The sequence below is a fragment of the Rana temporaria genome, chromosome 2, assembly GCF_905171775.1.
Source record: "Rana temporaria chromosome 2, aRanTem1.1, whole genome shotgun sequence".
NCBI classification, from domain to species: Eukaryota; Metazoa; Chordata; class Amphibia; order Anura; family Ranidae; genus Rana; species Rana temporaria.
In genome coordinates this window covers 396976752-396998316 of record NC_053490.1, presented here as the reverse complement: position 1 = coordinate 396998316, position 21565 = coordinate 396976752, and the positions used below count along the sequence as shown (strand labels likewise).

Below are 21565 nucleotides of genomic sequence, written 5' to 3'. Positions count from 1 at the left end.
CAGTTCAAGCAGGGTTCGTGAACATTAGATACATTTGGATAAATATGAAATCCACTGAGAGCGGATTCTGTAAAACCATCAAAAGCCATTGGCTATTAGGCCAGGGATTGTCAAACAAAAAGGAATGGAAGGCTTGGCACTGGCCTGTGGAGCAAGTGCTAATGCCATTTTTTTAAATTTAATTTAATTTGCCCGGGATCAGCATATAATGCTTAAAACAAAAAAAACATTAAAAAAAAACACTTCCTTTAAAACCTACCTGGGGGTGGCCTAAAACCTGTGAAGCAGTGCATCTGGAGGATTCATACAACCTACTTCTGCCACACCAACATTTACAGAGAAAAAAAATGCAGCTTAAATGTTCGAAAACAGCAGCTCCCTGCTGGCTTGTTTGTCCACACAAAAAAATTAAAAGTAAACAGTAACATATGGAGTGATCCAGGAGGTAAAGTAAGGTTGTCCCACATAGTCAGAATTCTGTGCAGTAGCAGCCTGGAGTAAATCTGGGAGCACTGCCTCAAAAGGAGGCCGCCAGCCGATCCAGGACCCACATTTAAAAATCACACCGAGGGTCACCAACAGGACAGTAGAGTTTTTGCTTGAGATCTCAGTGACATACTGCTTGAAGGAAAGCACACGACAGGGCTGTGTCCAAGACATGCCTAGGTACCACAAGCATGAGTCAGAGTTCATGCAGATTTTTGGAGGTTAAATATCCAAACTAAAGGTTTGCAACAATTCAGCTGTCCAGTGGGCCGTGGACCGGCCAAAAGAAAGGGCCACAAAAGGGAAAATTATACTTGCTCCAGGTAAACTGCAGAAAGCCTTGATGTGGAGGATAAATGGGGATGTGCAAAAATGCATCTCTGATGTCTAGCGAAGCTAGGAAATCACCTTACTAGAGAAAAACATTGTCTGAGCCCTGGTTCACACTGGGTACGATTTGGAACGATTTGAGATGCGATTTGACATGTCAAATCGCATCTCAAATCGGCGGCAATTGTCGGCAATGGCACTGTCCTAAGCAGTGCGACGTAGTTCCTGTACTACTTTTTGCGATTTCGGGCCACGATTTACATTAAATTGCGGCCGAAATCGCGGTAAAATCGCGCATTTTACCGCGATTTTGAATTCGCAGCAGTGTGAACCTAGGCTCAGATTGTAAGCTACTTCTACTGTATTGTATTTGTACTGTCTACCCTAAAGTTGTAAAGCGCTGCTTAAACTATTGGCACTTTATAAATCCTGTATATCAATAATAAAAAGCAATGACTGAGCTGGCGGATTCCATTCAGAATAGTACTTGTTGAGGTCCAAGATGGGGCACACATCTCCATTTAGTTCCAGGACTGTGAAAAAGTTGGAGTAAAAACCAAAGTCTTCTCCACACTGGAACGGGTACAATGACCTCCAAGGAAAGGATCTGGTGAACAGCAATCGGAACAAGCCAGGCTCGCTGGGGAGAGGGGGCCTTTCTGAAGTCAAGAATTGTACAGGGAGTGGAGACAAACTCCAGTTTGTAGTCTTGGATGAAGACAAACTGAACCTAAAAGGTCTGGAATGTCCTGGACCCAGATGTTCGCGAAGGCCGACAGGAATCCCCCACTTAAATAAGGCTTGGAACTAGGCTTAGTCTGCTATGGTCGGAATGGAGTTCCTGGAATGGGCTTGGAGGATGAGACTTGTGAGGGACAAAAGGGACCCTTCTTCTGAGCATAGGATTCTTAGCTTTAAGTTGGTTTATGCAACAGGATGCGCTTACCCCTAAGTGACCTTTTTGATGAGCGTCGACGAGTTCCTTGACAGAGGCATTTTCCCATAAAGGGAACCCTCTCCACCTGCTTTCTGTGCACCTGTTCGACAGCCACAGGAGTCAGTGCATCTGGAGAGAAGGCTCACTCTAGACATTTGACACAGGGAATCGGGCATTCAACTCGCACAATACCTCAGAGCAATCATCAGGAGTTTTAGGCACTGAAGGAGCGTAGGGTCCATAGAGATGCATTCTGGTTAATGGGACATCCATTTTGCCCACCAGGGTGCAGCATGTCACCATACCGGCTATAGCAGGTTGCACTGTCGGACCAGTCAGGGAGAATGACGACATGAAAATAACCTCAAGTCTCTTAAAGTGGTTGTAAACCCTTTACTACAATTTTTACCTACAGGTAAGCCTATAATAAGACTCACCTGTAGGTACCGTGAATATTTCCTCAACTTGCACCGTTTAGGAGATATTCACTATATCTGCATATGCCAACGTCATCGGCACATGCACACTGAAGATACGTCTCGCTCGTGCCGTTTGTTCAGTAGCTGTGCCGTGACCGGCTGCACCCGCGCGGGAGTGATGTCATTGCGGCTCCGGCCAATCACAGAGAGCACGAAAATCACTCCAAAAGACATGTCGCTGGTCACCGCAGTGTACGGAAACCACTGCAACAGCTTAGCTCTAAGGTAAGCATTTCACAATGAGCCAGTATGCATGATGCATACTAGTTCATTATGCCTTTGTCTTGCAGGTTTTTTTTTTTTTTTTTAGAGAGAGTTTACAACCACTTTAACCACAATGTCTTTAAGAGCCTGGAGATTCCCGACTGGCACTGTCAGAGATTCAGACAGGCAATAGCTGAATCAACTTATGGGATCACTCCTTCTTTCAAAAACGTGTCTTCTATAGGATACTCTTGAGCAAAGCGCTTAGGCGGAACATACTTTTTCAGGATGAGGCCAGTTGCCATACAATACATCTAAAAGGGAGTGTACAGGAAAGGTCTTAGACTATTTGTGCTTTTTATGGGAACCCATACTGGTAACCTTAGGCTGGGAAGCTTCTAGTGGCTCCATTGCCAGGCATGTCCACACCACATCAAACACTGAAATAGTGCCCCAGAGTTTGAGTGATTGAGAATAAGGGTGTTTCCCCTGAGAGGAAACCTCAGATTCAGATGAAGCATCTTCTAACTCCTCTACTCCAGTCCTGCTATACTCTTCTCGGTACGAGACCCATGTCAGGTCACTTTTGACCTAGACAGCTAGCAGACTGTATAAGGTCTGAGATCTGACCAATCAAGGTGGACATTGATACTGTAAAATCCTCTTTACTAAGGCAGGAGGAATGCGAGACAACATATAGGGCAACAAAAATATCTGAGGAGGGAAGGGAGTGGGTTACCAGTCGAGTTATCAATGGTCAAATCTGCAAGGAAAAAGGGGGGGGGGGGTCTGTACCACCTCTTTAACCCCACTGTTAACCAGGGTAAATATTAAGACGCCCTTTTACTGTCCCTGACCCCTCCCCTATTGTAATTTGTAATTCCTCACTGAAGTGAGGGGTCCCTTAATAGGGTACTCACTGCAACCTAGAAAGTGAAGGTGGTGGGAATATAAAAGGTCCCCCTGTGTCCATTCACAGAGCACAGCCATGGTCCTGTTTCCTCTTTCAGCTTTTTTTCTGGCACCAGATGATAAAGTATTATAGCAGATGACCAGGGCAAGTGCATTAGCAAGCCGAGTCACAAAATATTCGCTTGGGACCCCAGGGAGGATGTTAGGTCTCCCCAGGGCTGTCTGCAGTGGTGCCTGAGAGGCAAGATTTACACCCTAAGCTGCCCGAATTGCAATGTCAGCAATAGTGAGAAAAGAAAAAGGAAGGAGGACAGAAACTATGAAGGCTGGCATGCATAACTACTTACGGCATGTAAGTGAGGAGGCGGGGGAACAGAAGGGAGAAACCTGGGACATCATATTCTAAAGAACAGGGGAATAACTCACAAAATATCAGATTTCACCCAATTGGGAAGGGCATACCCCCCTCAGTGGACTGGGTCACACTAGTGTCTCTACCCTGGACCTGTATAGAACCTGGCGGTTAACCTAATGTGCTGTATTACATGCCAAGATAGGTACCCAACGTGGGATCTAGTGTCCAAGGTGACTTTACAGGCCATCGACCCCTTGCTTAATTCTAAACAGATGACCTTTATTTTAGAGGCCACCTTTTTTTGTCTTAGGCACAATTACTTCAATTTCGAGGGTGACTTCTACCTACAGACCCATGGTACAGCAATGGGCGCCAATTTTGCCCCTTCCCATGCCAACCTGACCATGGGTCTGTGGGAGAATTTATTTGTATGGAAGGATAATCCCTTCTCCAGACATATCACCTTTAATGGCCGATACATTGATGACATAGTCATCATTTGGGATGGCCCCTCCCCTCTGGTAAATAACTTTGTTGATCATTGTAATACCAACGATCTAGGACTCTCTTTCGTGTGGAATCAGGATAGTCTGGCCTTTCTTGACCTGGAACTCTGTCACGAACAGAATAATATATTTGCCCGCAACTACACAAAACCTACAGTGGGCAACTCTTACTTGCACTATGACAGTTGCCACCATCCCTTATGGGTAAAAAACATACCTAAAAGGTGAATTTTGCAGACTACGGCAAAATTGCACTAGAGACAGTGATTACATCTCCCAAAGCGCTCACTTAAAACAGAATTTTTTGGAAAAGGTGTACCCTGAACCCCTGATAGATCAAGCTTATACCATTTTTCTTCCGGGTAAAAAAACAAAACTTGTAAAATCACCTGAAAAACCCGTTCGATTCATTACCGGACATGGACAGTACAAAAAAAAAATGGAACAGATTCTCACCAAACACTGGAACATTCTTAAACAAGACCCCCATTTGACCACTGACCTATGTGACAAACCTAAGGTCACCTTCAGAAGGGCACCCACTCTTAAAAACAAGATAGCACCCAGTAGGCTAAAAAGTCTTAAACCATCTAGTGCTACCTGTTTGATCCCACTTAAGGGGATGTACAGGTGCAACAAACCACGGTGCAAAACTTGTTCTTTCGTCACACATGGCCAAAAAGACTTTACTCATAAACAGAAAACATACCTACTAGACAATTTCTATAACTGCTCTAGCGACTATGTGGTTTATTGTCTCACATCACATGTCACTGTAAACTGCTATATGTTGGTCGCAGAATCAACCCGCTGAGACAGTGTTTTGGTGTGCACCGACGTGTTGTCGAAGCGGGTTGTGATGAACACAGTGTACCCGGTCACTTTCTCGAGCACCATGACCAGTCTACGGAGGGCCTGCGGGTGTGGGTCATTGAATCCATACCAAGAGGTCTCTCCGAGGCTGAGCGATTCTCGAGACTGTGTGAGCAAGAAACCTTCTGGATCTTCACTCTGGATTGTCTTGCGCCTCTCGGCCTAAACGAGGAGCTAGACATTAACACCATCCTTTAAATGTTTGTCTTTGAAATAACAAAATCAACAAACAAAAATAACCCCCCCCCCACGTATTTGTATAATTATACATTATAATTATACGGTTCAATATTCTTAATTGATTGTTTTTCTTCTTTTTAAATTTCCACATATATCATCCTCTAAATAATCATGTTATTAATATATTACATTTTTTTAATACATTTTATTGATAATATTGCTATATATTCTCATCTATATTATTCTCACATGTACTACCTTATTCATATTTTAATTTATTTTTCTTTATAATTATAATTATTAATATATATAATAAAAAAAAAATTCTCTATAACTCTCATGTAAGCTTAGCGCTGTCATTATCATTATCTTTATACAACTCATTTTATTTAATTTTTTCATCTCTTATATATGCTCATGTATGGGCACACTACATATGCGTATAACTTTCACCTTAAAGGGGTGTTCCAGCCAATTTTTATGTTTATTAAAAGTCAGCAGCTACAAAAAGTGTAGCTGCTGGCTTTTAATAAACATACACTTACCTGCTCCAGCGACGCGCTGGCCGGGGCTCCGCTCCTCTCCCCCCCTCCCCGGCTGGCGTCTTCATTTCAACTGTGGGCACCCGGCCGTGACAGCTTTCGGCTTCACGGCCGGGCACCCACTGCGCATGCGCGAGCGGCACTGCGCATGCGCGCCCGGCGCCGTCTGATTGGACAGGAGATCGCCTAGGACCTGTGACGTGTCCTAGGTGATCGCCTACAGGGAGGGGCTGCTGTAGGTGATTAAGCTTAATCGCCTAACCAGCCTCTCGGCGGAAGGAGGAAGTGGGACAGGAAGTCCCACTCCTCTTGAAGCCCCCACTCCCCCCCAAAAAAATTACATGCCAAATGTGGCATGTAAGGGGGTGAGGAGTGGGATAAGCGGAAGTTCCAATTTTGGGTGGAACTCCGCTTTAACTTGTCTCATCACCCTGCAATATTGTTTTGTTTTTGTTCTGTTTAGTTTCAATGGTATTTATTAAAGAATTTTCAAAAGAGTACAAAAATTGTGTGTTAAATTCACAAAAATTTGTCGTACCATATGACATTAACTCTGCAGGGACAGTATATAGCGGCCCAAGTAAAAAGAAACAAAAAAAAAATAAAAAATAACAAACAATACAGAGCATAAACTCAGGGCAGGGCCCAGCAATGAACAAACCTAGCACAATCAAATCCATTACCTCTGGGGCCAAACATTATTCTGGATAAGCACTGCCCCCGCAGGGGGGCTCTCCCGACTGAGCAAGGGAAGGAAGCTTGACCCCCACGCCGAGGAGCCCTCAAACCAGTCAGCTTAAGCCAACAACAACCATTTAAAGTTTACTTTCTAGACATTAAAATGAGAAGTAAAAGGACAGATGAGAATCAAAGAGAAGTCAAGGAGAAAGTAATAGAATACCGGAGGGAGAAGAGAAAAAAAAAAAAAGGGGGGGGGGAGGGAGGTCCTGGCCCTGCACCCGTATCACTGACTAGAGATACGCTAAGGTGTGATCCTGTCGGGGTCATTAGTAAGGTACGAGATCCATGGGTCCCACACTTTATTAAATAATTCCATTTTGTCTTGTGACAACGCTGATAATCTTTTATTTAGCATCAACCAGGTAAGTTTTCGTTTGAACTGGTCAAATGGGAGGGCTGCAGTCCTCCAGTTTCTGGCTATTGTTATCCTAGCAGAGATAAATATGAAGGTAATGAGTCGTTTGGTGGATTTTGAGGCTTCCGTATCACTGCCCCCCAGTAAAGCTTGCTTTGCCGTTTTCCGCAGATTGACCTGCGTAAGTGAATAAAGGAAATTATAGATCCTAATCCAGAACCGTTTGACCTTAGGGCAGGTCCACCAGATATGATAGGCAGTACCCTTCTGGCCACATCCCCTAAAACACAGGGGGGATGCACCCGATACGAAGGTCGCCAGCCTAGTGGGCACCATATACCATCTGAAAGGGACCTTGTAATTTGCCTCTATTATGGAGGTATTTATAAGGGATCGAGATGCTATTGTAGCCATTGTATGCCATTCGGCAAGTTCTAGTTCCATCTGCAAGTCCGTTTCCCACTGGGTCATATAGGCCAGTTTTCTCGACTCTCCCATCAGCAGCATGTATACTGAAGATATATGACCTCTCATTTTATCAAACTGTCTACATAACTGTTCCATAGGTGTGAGCGATTGTATGTCACTCCTACGGGCCAAGGTCTGTATACAGTGTGAAATCTGGGTATATCTATAGCTCTCCTTAAGGGGCATACCATACTTATCTTTGTTTTTGTTCTGTTTAACATTATCTGTGCCAATATTACTGTGCTCCATTTTATCGGTTTCCCTGTATTTCCATTAGTTGGCTCCGTACCACATGACAAGCTCTTATACTCTCCTCTTTCCCCATTCACCCACACTTGAAAAGAGCGCGCAGGACTGTTCCTGTACTTGCGCACGCTCTGAAACGCGTTGTGGTCCTTCTCGGCCCCCGTCCAGCTGACGTCACACGCCAAACACGCGAGACTTCAGCCCTGCAGCACAACATCACCGCTGACACAGTCGGCTCTCTCGGCACCAAGCAGCGGCTGACACCTGGCTACACCATGTCTCGTTCCTGGCATGATTGACCAGCTTTAAAAGCTCCACACCAGCCTCCTGGACTTCTACATTGCATTATTTGATGTAAGTGCTGGATACATTTGTTTGCATACATTAAACACAGATTACTCAGAGGCGCTTTTTTCCTTTTGTTTTTCTCTTTATAGGCCATCGATCAGGTTGGGACATCGATCAGGAAGCTGCGCAAGGATGCTGTTTCCAATGCAGCAATGGAGATTGATCAATAAGAGTAACTAACAAATTCCACTCATTAAAAGAGAAGTCAACCAACACCTAAAGACACTAGCAAAAAATGATTATCAGCAGTGGATGAGGTTATAAAGGGGTCCTCACAGTTTTTTTTTGCCAGTGTTCAATCTCCTGAAGTTACCAGACTATAATAATAATAATTTCTAAATCCTATACTGTATAAACAATAAAAAGTCTATTGTTTGTGTTTTTTGTTTTCTGACCCCCCCTCTTACTAATCCACTAATTTATTTGGCGACTGGTGTTCATTTCAAAAAGCCATTTGGAGCTTACACCAGGTTTAATAACTCTCCTCCTGCCCCCATGTGGTAACTCAGGGTTACTAAATGGCATATAGAAAGGAAGGCAAGAATATTCTGTTGATGTGGCCACCATTACAACAAACTTAGCATGAGCAAAGCACAGATTTGTTTAAAGTAAATGAATATATATTACAGTACAGATATAATGATACTGAAATAATGAGCACTGCTTTGTAAAAGGTGAGCTAAGAATCTATTCACACTAACACACTAGTAATTAGTATGCCATGCATTATGGTATTTATGGTAAACCACAATTCACAATGCCAAGTAATTAAGACAATTATGTTCACAGCAGTTTTTGATGCTTCCCGTGTGGGTCAGGAGAGCAAAATTAACCACTTAAGGACGAGCCGCTTTTTGACACTTCTTGTTTACACGTTAAAATCTGCTTTTTTTACTTGAAAATTACTTCGAACCCCCATTTCAGACACCCTAGAGCAGTGATGGCGAACCTTGAAACCCCAGATGTTTTGGAAATACATTTCCCATGATGCTCAACTACACTGCAGAGTGCATGAGCATCATTGGAAATGTAGTTCCAAAACATCTGGGGTGCCAATGTTCACCATCACTGCCTTTGAGGATAAAATGTCGGTCGTTGCAATACTTTATGTCCCACCATATTTGCGCAACGGTCTTACAAGCGCAATTTTTTGGGGAAAAAATACACTTTGACTTAAATAATAAGACAACAGTAAAGTTAGCCCAATTTTTTCTATGTTGTCAAAGAATGTTACGCCAAGTAAATTGATACCCAACATGTCATGCGTCAAAATTGCGCCCGCTTGTGGAATGGCGACAAACTTTGACTCCATTAACGACGTTTACAAATTTCTACAGATTATCAGTTTTGAGTTGGAGAGGAGATCTAGAATTATGGCTCTCACTCTAATGTTCGAGGCGATACCTCACGTGTGTTTGAACAGTTTTCATATGCGGGTGCGACTTATGTATGCACTTTTGCACGTGAGCTCGGCGGGACAGAGCGTTTTAAATTATTATTTTTTCTTATTTATTTTACTTACAATAAAAAAAAAAAAAAAAAAAAAAACTTTTTGGGTCACTTTTATTCCCATTACAAGGAATGTAAACCTCCCTTGTAATAGAAAAAAAGCACGACAGGATCTCTTAAATGTGAGATCTGGGTTAAGAGACTTTAGATCTCATATTTACACTAAAATGCAATAATAAAACAAATTAAAATAAATCCCCACTTAAGACCATTGGGCAGAAGTGACGTTTAACCTCCCTTCCGTTATCCAATGTTATGGATCCGAGTGGGGGCCATCTTTCCCTCACTTGGCTCCAAACTTGTCAGGGGAGAGGACTTGATAGTCTCCGCCGCTACTGACGGCTCCGGTAAGCGACGGAGACTACTGCGGCGGAAAGGGGGCCATCTCCCACCCCCGATAAAAGTGATCTAGCGGCAAATCCGCCACATAGGCCACTTTTATTCTAAAGAGTACCGCCTACCGTTTTTGAAAATATCAGGGTTATGGCAGCTAGCTACTGGCATAACCAGTATTTAGCGTCAAAGGACCAAGGTGCAGCTACGGCGGTTTGCGGCAAGTGGTTAAAGTAGAACTACAGGCAAAACTTGTTTTAATGTTTTGGACAGAATGGAGAGGGATTAGAACCCCCCGTCAGTTTTTATTGTTGTCTGTGCCCCGTTAAGGAGATTCACCCTATCTACATTTGTCCTTTTTACCATTATCACTGAAAATCAAAGAAAGAAGATACCAAATTTTGGGTTGTCACCATTAAAGAGGGAAAATCTTCCAAATGGGGAAACCAATTCTGGTGAGGCCCAATGGATTTCCTTAATTTGCAGGAATTTCTCCTCACTTCCTGTTTGTCTACGGGACAGGAAGTGAAGGGAAATCTTTGTATTAGGACACAGATGGCGAAAAAATAAATCTGACAGGGGTTCTAACCCTCACTCACTCTATCCAAAAGGAAGGAAAAACGTGTTGCCTATAGTTCTACTAGCTTTATCTTCATTTTTAAAGCATTCCAATATTCTATCATTAAAACGTTAATTCGGACGATACAGGAAGAAAAACATTATACAGCTCAAATGTATTTATGATATTTTTTTTACGTCAAACCCACTCAGGGACCACAGCATGTACAATGGCCTGGACTGCGCTAGCAACTGAGAGTACTGTACTTTATGTATTGTGCTTTATTAAAGCAGAAATGCTGTGAAGGGTCAAGACCCATCTGAGACTTTAAAAGAAACAAATAGTATACCATCACATAGTGGTACTGTGGGTGTCCAAAGATGTGTATACAGTGCCATGTCCTAAATCTATATCTACTTCTTTTCCATCTGAGACTTTAGGTCTGCTAACACACATACACAAAAAGTCAAAAAAACACACCATTATAATTGTGACTAACAAAGTCACATTAACTACTGGCCTAATCTTCAATATCTTTAAACACATAATTCAGTGATCAAACAAAGGAAATGAGCAAACATCAGTTTCAAAGAAAAACAATTATGCTATAATTTACTCACATAACCGTGTCATGTCTGAAACACCACAAAGTTCTACAGCAACTTCATGACTTGGCTGCAAAATAAACCTCGTAGCAGCAAACAGATTGTATATCATATCACAGGACATTTATTTTTAGGACAAAGTTAATCTGTTTGTGCCATATAAACATCAGGGCAAATTAAGGTAACATACACTCAAGCATAGGGTCGGTTTGAAAATTTTTCTATACAACTTTTCTTACCTTACAAAATTTCAATAAATGAAAAAAAAAAAAAAAACAGATAGTGTACATTACCCCATCTGCCCTTTTTTTTTTTTTACTTTTAATTTTATAAAATTTTGTAAGTTAAGAAAAGTTGTATGGAAATATGTTGAAACCGACCCTATGCTTGGGTTTATGTAAACTTTCTTTTGAATCAAGGTCCAACCTTAAATTTGCCCTGATGTTTATCCACTTCCGGACCGCCTCCTGCACATATACGTCGGCAGAATGGCACGGCTGGGCACAAGCACGTATATATACGTCCTGTACTTGTACCCAGCCGTGGGTCGCGGGCGCGCTCCCGCGACCCGGTCCGAAGCTCCGGGACCACGGGTCCCGCGGACCCGATCGCCACTCGAGTGCGGCGATCGGTCCCCGGAGCTGAAGAACGGGGAGAGCTGTGTGTAAACACGGCTTCCCCGTGCTTCACTGTGGCGGCGTATCGATCGCGTCATCCCCTTTATAGGGGAGACACGATCGATAACGTCACACCTACAGCCACACCCCCCCTACAGTTGTAAACACTCACAACACTCAGCCTAACTCCTACAGCGCCCCCTGTGGTTAACTCCCAAACTGCAACTGTCATTTTCACAATAAAGAATGCAATTTAAATGCATTTTTTGCTGTGAAAATGACAATGGTCCCAAAAATGTGTCAAAATTGTCCGAAGTGTCCGCCATAATGTCGCAGTCACGGAAAAAATCGCTGATCGCCGCCATTAGTAGTAAAAAAAATAAAAATGCAATAAAACTATCCCCTATATTGTAAACGCTATAAATTTTGCGCAAACCAACCGATAAACGATTATTGCGATTTCTTTTACCAAAAATAGGTAGAAGAATACGTATAGGCCTAAACTGAGGAAAAAAAAATTATATATGTTTTTGGGGGATATTTATTATAGCAAAAAGTAAAAAATATAGCATTTTTTCAAAACTGTCGCTCTATTTTTGTTTATAGCGCAAAAACTAAAAACCGCAGATGAGATCAAATACCACCAGAAGAAAGCTCTATTTGTGGGGAAAAAAGGACGCCAATTTTGTTTGGGAGCCACGTCGCACGACCGCGCAATTGTCTGTTAAAGCGACGCAGTCCCGAACTGTAAAAACACCTTGGGTCTTTAGCCAGCATATTGGTCCGGGGCTTAAGTGGTTATATGGCACAAACAGATTAGGGAATATGCTGTCATGCAGTACTATTAAAGGCTTCAGTATTTTTTCCTTTGACACAGTAAGCAAAACAAAATATTCCTACCCAGCACTTTGTTTAAAAATGTCAGTGCTGCAGGCTCCTGTTTTTAGTGCCATCTCCTTGAACCTCCAGCACACAAAATTGAACAGTGCAGTCTCGAGCCAGCCTGTTAACTTGAAGATAAGGGGGGGGGGAAAGGGAAAAGGAAAGAACAGAAGGGAAGTGCCTTGACATCTTAGGCTATGGGGCTGTGTGTTTCTATTGATGCACACAGTGTAGTGCAACAGAGCTCTAGACCCTGCATGCAAAGGTGGCTCCAATAAGTATTTCAACCGTCTATTTAGTGGTCCAAAAATCAGCATATGAATGTCATCAAACTGAAAACAAACTTGAAATACCCATCACTTTAACGTAACCTAAATAAAACCTCAATGATCATATGAAAATTCCTAACAAAACCCCCAAATTTAAGGCATTTTCAAGAACTGAATCAGCAAATTAATTGAAAAAGTTTGTGTGTTGAGGCTACAATATACGTTTTTATTACATCAAATAAACACACAATACACACACACACACACACGCACACTTTTACCCAATTCAAATGTTACAAATGGCATAAGAAATTACAGGAAACCGCTGTAAAAAAAGATTTACTGTCATACGGACCCATAATTTAGCACCAAGATAATAATGGAGAAGACACAAGATAAAACAGAGTGGCCACAAAACCACAGACCAACAGTGTAGGTCAGGTGGTGTTCCCTAGGAAGTGTATTATTTCTTACAGTCCTGCAATTGGTGTGTACAGCATTGTCGCTGTTGCACCAACGATGCTGATTCTAAAGTAAACTGAATCTTGTACTTACTAATACAAATTCTCCAAGGCAACCTGTTGTCAGAGAAACATGCAATGTTCTGGCAATCAACTTACTAAGACAAGATAGCAGAATCTAGATATCTGTCTAGAAATAAAAATACTTTGGTTAAGAGGATTACCAGAAAGTGTCAGTTGATTCTGTATTTCACTGCAAACAAGGTATTAATACACTTTTTTTAAAGAATGTCTGCAGCAGAAAACCGGCTTTTCTTTCAAAACGGTTACAATGGCAGCACACGTGGAGAGCAAGGACAGGCTCAGTATTTTTTTGCACCCCAGAGCATCAAATTCTTACACAACCTTACTGTTTCCATAAAACAGACTTGCTAAAATGCAAAAGCTACTTTTTGTATAAACCCCAAATATATTTTTGAGCATGTTTGACATCATGCCTCACTGCACATAGCTTTCAAAGGAAAATCATCATTTGTAACTCTACTGTAGAGTTACAGCCAGGAAAATCACTTCTTGTTTCAGACTGACAACTTTAGCCACTTCAGACCCGGACCATTTGGCTGGTCAAAGACCAGGCCAATTTTTGTGATTCGGCACTGCATCGCTTTAACGGACAATTGCGCGGTCGTGCGACGTGGCTCCCAAACAAAATTTGGCGTCCTTTTTTCCCCCACAAATAGAGCTTTCTTTTGCCGGTATTTGATCACCTATGCAGTTTTTATTTTTTGCGCTATAAACAAAAATAGAGCAACAATTTTGAAAACAATTCAATATTTTTTACTATAATAAATATCCCCAAAAAAAAAAAAAAAAAAAAAAATATTATATATATATATATATATAAAAATAGTTTTCCCTCAGTTTAGGCCGATGTGTATTCTTCTACATATTTTTGGTAAAAAAAATGTTTTTAGTAATATTTTTTTTTACTAGTAATGGCGGCGATCAGCGATTTTAATCATGACTGCGACATTATGGCGGACACATCGGACACATTTTAGACACTATTTTTGGTAAAAATGACACTGGCAGTAAATGGGTTAACCCCTTCAGTGCCCCCTACAGGTTAAGTGTGACCTAGGGAGTGCTTCTGTTAGGGGGCGTGGCTTGCCATGACACTGATCGCCGTTCCTGATGACAGGGAACAGACGATCAGTGACATGTCTCTAGAAATAACGGGGAGACATTGTGTTTACACTAACATCTCCCCATTCTTCAGCTCTGTAACCCGATCGTGGGACACCGGCGGACATCAAGTCCATGCATCCCGCCGGCACGCTCGTCATCAGCGGCAAGTGCAACCACACGGCCGGCAAATTAAAGGGGACGTGTATATATACGTCCATTTGCGCAACCGTGCCATTCTGTCGACGTAAATACTCGTGCTGCGGTCGGCAAGCAGTTAAAGTGATATTTAAAAAAACAAAACCTTGTACTTGCTTGTTCGGTGCTGCTGTGTGCAAAACCATTACCCAGATCTGCCTCTTCCTGAGTCCCTCGTCAGCCCTCTTGGCCCCACCTTTCTGCCACGTGCCCCAGAGCAAGCAGCTTGCAATGGTGGCACCCAAGAAGACTTGTTCCTGAGCCGTGGTTCTGCATGTCCATTCACACACAGAGCCACGGCTTGGTCCCGCCTCCTCTTCTCCTTGGTTCACTGGCTGTAAATGACAGCAGAGAGCCAATGAGGAGAGAGTTCCTGGAGAGCCGAGCCTCTTGTGCCTATCACTGGATTGAGATGGGGCTCAGGCAAGTTATATGGGGGGGGGGGTTAAGGGAGCTGCTGCATAGAGGAGTTTTTTTTTTTAAAACCATGAGCCTTTAGAACTACTTTAAAGTTATTTTAATGTCACAATGTACAGTATAAGATTTCCTATCATCTGTGCCCAGTCTTGCCACACAGAGTTAATCCAGCTTTTTCTGTTCAGTGAAATTAAACAGACTTACAGAGAAAAACCTTAGTCCGTTCCGCCCCCTTGCTGTGAGTGACAGGTTATTTACATATCTCATGCACTAGCCTAGAGACAGGCATTATTTTTTAATTCCCACCCCCACTCCATATCTGAAGTCATGTGGTTACTTTTCTGGATTTTGACTGAATGTTAGTGATCATAGCAAAATTTAGTGCAAGGAATACACAAGAAAAAATGCACGTTGACAAGGGGAGTGTAGAGGTGGGTGGGAAGTCTACTGATACCATGAATCCACCCACCGAGCTCCAGACAACAGACCCACCCACAGAATCTGCAGTTTTTCAGTTCTTAGAACAGACAGAGTGGAGACATTTGACAGGTAAGGATACATTCAGGAGGCATCTATATCCTTATAAATCAGCACCATGGCAGTGGTTAAGAAAGGATGAGAGTGGGTTTACATCCACTTTAAGCCACTTTAAGCCACTGCCTTGTAATCAACAGCAGCGTCGTCTGCCTGCCCTGGGTCCTCTTTCAACTGGATTACATATGGTGTGATGATTACATACATGCCCTTTAGAGCTCATCTCCAGCCAATTTGTTTTGTTTTCTGGTGGGGGGATACAGTTCCCCACTGCTTGTATCAGCAGTGAGAAGTATAGTGCCCCATTGCTGGCATCAGTGGGGGGAATAGTGCCCCATTGCTGGCATCAGTGGGGGGAATAGTTCCCCATTGCTGGTATCAGTGGGGGGAATAGTTCCCCATTGCTGGTATCAGTGGGGGGAATAGTTCCCCATTGCTGGTATCAGTGGGGGAATAGTTCCCCATTGCTGGTATCAGTGGGGGGAATAGTTCCCCATTGCTGGTATCAGTGGGGGGAATAGTTCCCCATTGCTGGTTTCAGTGGGGGGAATAGTTCCCCATTGCTGGTATCAGTGGGGGGAATAGTTCCCCATTGCTGGTATCAGTGGGGGAATAGTTCCCCATTGCTGGTATCAGTGGGGGGAATAGTTCCCCATTGCTGGTATCAGTGGGGGGAATAGTTCCCCATTGCTGGTATCAGTGGGGGGAATAGTTCCCCATTGCTGGTATCAGTGGGGGGAATAGTTCCCCATTGCTGGTATCAGTGGGGGGAATAGTTCCCCATTGCTGGTATCAGTGGGGGGAATAGTTCCCCATTGCTGGTATCAGTGGGGGGAATAGTTCCCCATTGCTGGTATCAGTGGGGGGGAATAGTTCCCCATTGCTGGTATCAGTGGGGGGGAATAGTTCCCCATTGCTGGTATCAGTGGGGGGAATAGTTCCTCATTGCTGGTATCAGTGGGGGGGAATAGTTCCCCATTGCTGGTATCAGTGGGGGGAATAGTTCCTCATTGCTGGTATCAGTGGGGGGGAATAGTTCCCCATTGCTGGTATCAGTGGGGGGAATAGTTCCCCATTGCTGGTATCAGTGGGGGGAATAGTTCCCCATTGCTGGTATCAGTGGGGGGAATAGTTCCCCATTGCTGGTATCAGTGGGGGGAATAGTTCCCCATTGCTGGTATCAGTGGGGGGAATAGTTCCCCATTGCTGGTATCAGTGGGGGGAATAGTTCCCCATTGCTGGTATCAGTGGGCGGATGGTGCCCCATTGCTGGTATCAGTGGGCGGATGGTGCCCCATTGCTGGTATCAGTGGGCGGATGGTGCCCCATTGCTGGTACCAGTGGGCGGATGGTGCCCCATTGCTGGTATCAGTGGGCGGATGGTGCCCCATTGCTGGTATCAGTGGGCGGATGGTGCCCCATTGCTGGTATCAGTGGGTGGATGGTGCCCCATTGCTGGTATCAGTGGGCGGATGGTGCCCCATTGCTTGTATCAGTGGGGGGAGGATAGTGCCCCATTGCTGGTATTAGTGGGGAAGGATAGTTCCTCATTGCTGGTATCAGTGGGAGGAATGGTGCCCTGAGGGCCGGATAAAGGCAAGTAAAGGGCCGCAGTTTGGAGACCCCTGGACTAGAGAAAAATAAACATTTTTGTCGAATTGTTATTACAGTCAGTGACCCTTTATTGCATTGCTCTCCTTGTTATCTGAAATAAAATGTTGACCGCTCCTGATGAAGTGGTATTGTCACAAAATGTGTAAACAGAATCTACCCTCCTATAACCTGGTAACAAGTTGCCCAGAGTTACTACCAATACCATTTCTTCTTTTTACTGCAGACCAGTTTGTTTGCATAGATTATATATATATATATATATATATATATATATCTCTGTATGAAAAACATGGATTTTTTTTCTGGGTGTGAACACTAAGTTTCACTTCTGCATTGGTGGTGACCTATTATAGCTTTTGTTGATTTCGATTTTATTTGCTCTGTAAAATTGGTTCTGTTGTGCAACAAAGATTTGATATTATTTAGGAACTGGGTCTATTCCTATTTGGTGGTTCTGAATATCAACAGCCTAAATTTTTGTTTACATACAATATCAATTGTGGAATTATTGGAGGGTATGTTGTTAATTAGTTTTTATAGGCAAGAGTTTGCTTATGAATTTGCTAGTCAAATTTTTTTGACAAACGCACATTTTCCAAAGGGGCTGCGCTTTGTTTTTGTTTTTTTCCTCAACGGTTTTATGTTTGTTTTGTATTTTGTCTGCAGCAGACACACAGTTCGAGCCGGTTCCCACTGGGGCGACCTGGGATCCGACTTGAAGTCGTCCCAAGTCGCACGGTTGGGAAAATCAATGGAAGTGAATGGAGCCGGCTTAATGTATACTACTGAAGTCGATCTGACTTCAGAAAAGGTTCCTGTACTACTTCAATCTGACTCGTAGGCAACTTGTACCAATTGATTTCAATGGAAGTTGCCTCAGAAGTCCGATCACTGTCTTAACTAAAGCAACTTTCCAGGAAGATAAACATTTCTCAGGCAAACCCCTCCCTCCCACAGAGCCGATTGTTGTTTGATTGGCCACTGGAAAGCCTCCTGTCCTGGAGGCGACTTGAAGTTGCCTTGTACTGTCCAGGAGGCAACTTGAAGTTGCCTGAGGATTCATACTCAAGTCGTGTCCAAGTTGGCCTCCAAAGTCGTGCTGGAAGTCGTGTTGCCCCTGTGTTAACAGACTCTTAGTGAGGGTTGTGGCTTAATTATCACAAACAGCGCAAATCTGGAAGGTGCAATTAAAAAAACTAAAAACTAGATCATGTCACATTATCGGCTCACCGGTTTTTATTTTCAAAATAATCATAATTACATTCAAAGATAATTAAGCAATATCCTAAAAGCAAATAGGGTAAATATGCATTCGAACAAAAGCACAACATGACTGAAATTAATAGTATTATTTCCCATGGATAGTGTATTCTGAGAACAAGACAATACAAAGGCAAATTACTTAAATGTATTTTATGACGCGTGTAATAGTAAGTGCCAGTGCATGGATTCTTGTTGTATTGTCGCTGTGTAATGACCTTGGGCAGCAATCATTTTCATTTATGTTGTTAATCTTCTACAAAAAAAAGCCATACATTTAAAATGTATTTCCTGCAATTGACATAAGCCCATGTTAATCGATACCATCTTGCTAACCATAAGAGCAGGTGTAGTGTGCTTCATCACTAAATAGGAAATAAGGAAAGAGTTGGCTTAAATTTCCATGCTTCAGTAATAGACATGACTACTGATCACAAACCAGCCTAACATTTTGTCTGTCAGAGGAGTCTTAATGCATACATTTCTGACCCTGGTTGTACTCTGGAACTCGCCACAGGTTAAAGCCTCGTACACACGATCTAACTTTACAACAATAATTGTCTGATGGTTGTGTTGTGTCGGAAAATCTGACCATGTGTATGCTCCATCAGACAATTGTTGGCTGAATTAACGACAACAAATGTTGGCTGTTCATGCTCACCAACTGACTGGCAATAAATCGGTTACGTTCGATTATCCGATCGTGTGTACACAAGTCCATCCAACTAAAATCCAAAGTACAAACACGCATTCTCGGAACCAATGCATAACATCAGACAACAATAGCAGAAGTTGCCCAAAGGGTGGCGGTAAAGAGCTGAAAAACCACGTGGTTTGGTGAATGTTGGCTGAAAATGTTCTGCCGTGTGTATGCAGAACAAGTTCACGGCCAACGCCCTTTGACCCAAAATCCACAGAAAAGTCAGATGGAAGTCCGATCCTGTGTACGACGCTTTAGAATGACAAGATTATGATAAGCGTTGCACAGCCAACATCTCTCTGAATGGGACAGGTTTGTTACAAACTGCGGCAGGGCGCTGGTGGTGGCCAGGTTAAAAAAAAAAACGGTCAGCTCCAAAAAATTAAGGAGATAATGAGTAATAAAAAGATCATAAGCAATAATTATCTTGAGTATGCAGATCCAGTTCTGGTCAGCTGTCCTCAGGAAGGATGTACTGGTACTAAAAAGAGCCCAAAGAAGGGTGGACTAAGCCTCTGGATCGCTTTCAAAATCAGGAGAGGTCCCCCTACCCCAGCTGTTTCTCAGGCTTAGCATTTGAGATTTTTAAGTATAGTAGTTTGTCACCACATTCCACGAGCATGCGCCATTTTAAAGTGCCACATGTCAGGTATCTAATGAATTTTAAAGCAAAAATAAGTAAATAAAGTATTTAAAAAACCACAGCGCAAATACCTTGAGACAAAAAAATAGCAACGATTGCCATTTGTATTCTCTAGGGCAGGGGTGTCAAACTCCATTTCCTTGCGGGCCACATCAGCATTATGGTTGCCCTCAAAGGGCCGGTTGTATCAGCACCCCACCCCCCCTTACATCACATGTCAAGAGCCCCCCCACCATCAGAAGTCGAGCATCCCCTCCACTATCCCTTACATCAGTGAACCCCCTTGCCTTGTGCTGCTGCCAGGAGGACTGGACAGAGAAGTGCAGGATCTGGGAGTGTCCTGTCAACTCTGCTGCTGACTGCTGAGACCAGGTGGGGGTAGAGACAAGGGGGGACAATATCGATCCATGTTTGGCTAGCTTTACAATGACTAGGTACAGTGGTAACCAATCACAAAAATCGATCAATTGATATACGAATAATGGTGCGCTCATTTAAATAAATACATCCTAATAGCCAGTATTCTTCACATCTAAAACAATAAATATAGAGTGCATTAATGAAAATCAAAAAGTAATATGAAATCCAAATCCCTTGATCATTCTGAGATGAGTGGATATCCCTCTCACTCACAAATGATAAATCCAATATGTGCCAAAAACACTGATTTGATTTGCAATCACCTCCACCATCCACCTCTATGTGAATTGGCTGCTCACCTTAGGGGGAAGACCCTTCGGGTCTATTCAAGCCTTGTGTAATTCAGGTGAAACTCGAAAAATTTGAATAATGGTCAAAAGTTCATTTATTTCACTAATGCAATGTAAAAGATGAAACTAATATATGAGATAGTTCCAGCTGTGATTTTTATGGCTTACAGCTCATGAAAACCCCAAATCCACAATCTCAAATTAGAATATATCATGCAATCAAACAAGGATTGTACATAGAACAATAAATTAGACCTCTGAAAAGTATAAGCATGCATATGTACTCAGTACTTGGTTTGGGCCCCTTTTACAGCAATTATTGCCTCAATGCGGTGTGGCATGGAAGCTATCAGCCTGTGGCACTGCAGAGGTGGTATGGAAGACCAGGATGCTTCAATAGCGGCCTTCAGCTCTTCTGCATTGTTTGTCTCATGTCTCTCATCTTTCTCTTGGCAATGCCCCACAGATTCTCTATGGGGTTCAGGTCAGTTGAGTTTGCTGGCCAATCAAGCACAGTAATCCCACAGTCATTGAACCAGGTTTTGGTGCTTTTGGCAGTGTGGGCAGGTGCCAAGTCCTTCTGGAAAATTAAGTCAGAATCCCCATAGAGCTTGTCTGTGGTAGGAAGAATGAAGCACTCCATAAACTCCTGGTAGATGGCTGCATTGGCCCTGGACTTAATGAAGCACAGTGGACCAGCAGATGACATGGATCCCCAAATCAACAGACTGTGGAAACTTCACACTGGAATTCAAGCATCTTGCAGTGTGTGCCTCTCCATTCTTCCTCCATACTCTAGGTCCAACTGAGATGCAAAATTTGCCCTCATCAGAAAAGAGGACTTTGGACCACTGAGCAACAGACCAGGTGTGTTTTTCTTTAACCCAAGACAGACGATTCTGACGTTGTTTGTTGTTCGGGATTGGCTTGACAAGAGGAATACGACATTTAAAGCCGATGTCCAGGATCTGTCTGTGTGTGTGGGCTCTTGATGCACTGACTCCAGCCTCAATCCACTCCTTGTTAAAGTCCCCAACACTTTTAAATGGCCTTTTCCTGACAATCCTCTCCAGGCTAAAGTAAGCATGTGAAATAGCGCATGTTTCC

General features: G+C 43.0%; 1 protein-coding gene across 15 annotated transcripts in view; it reads right to left on the bottom strand.

The window, feature by feature from the left end:
- CASK (calcium/calmodulin dependent serine protein kinase) overlaps window positions 1-21565 on the bottom strand; it is a 407679-nt gene that overhangs the window by 127042 nt on the left and 259072 nt on the right. The window lies entirely within an intron of this gene.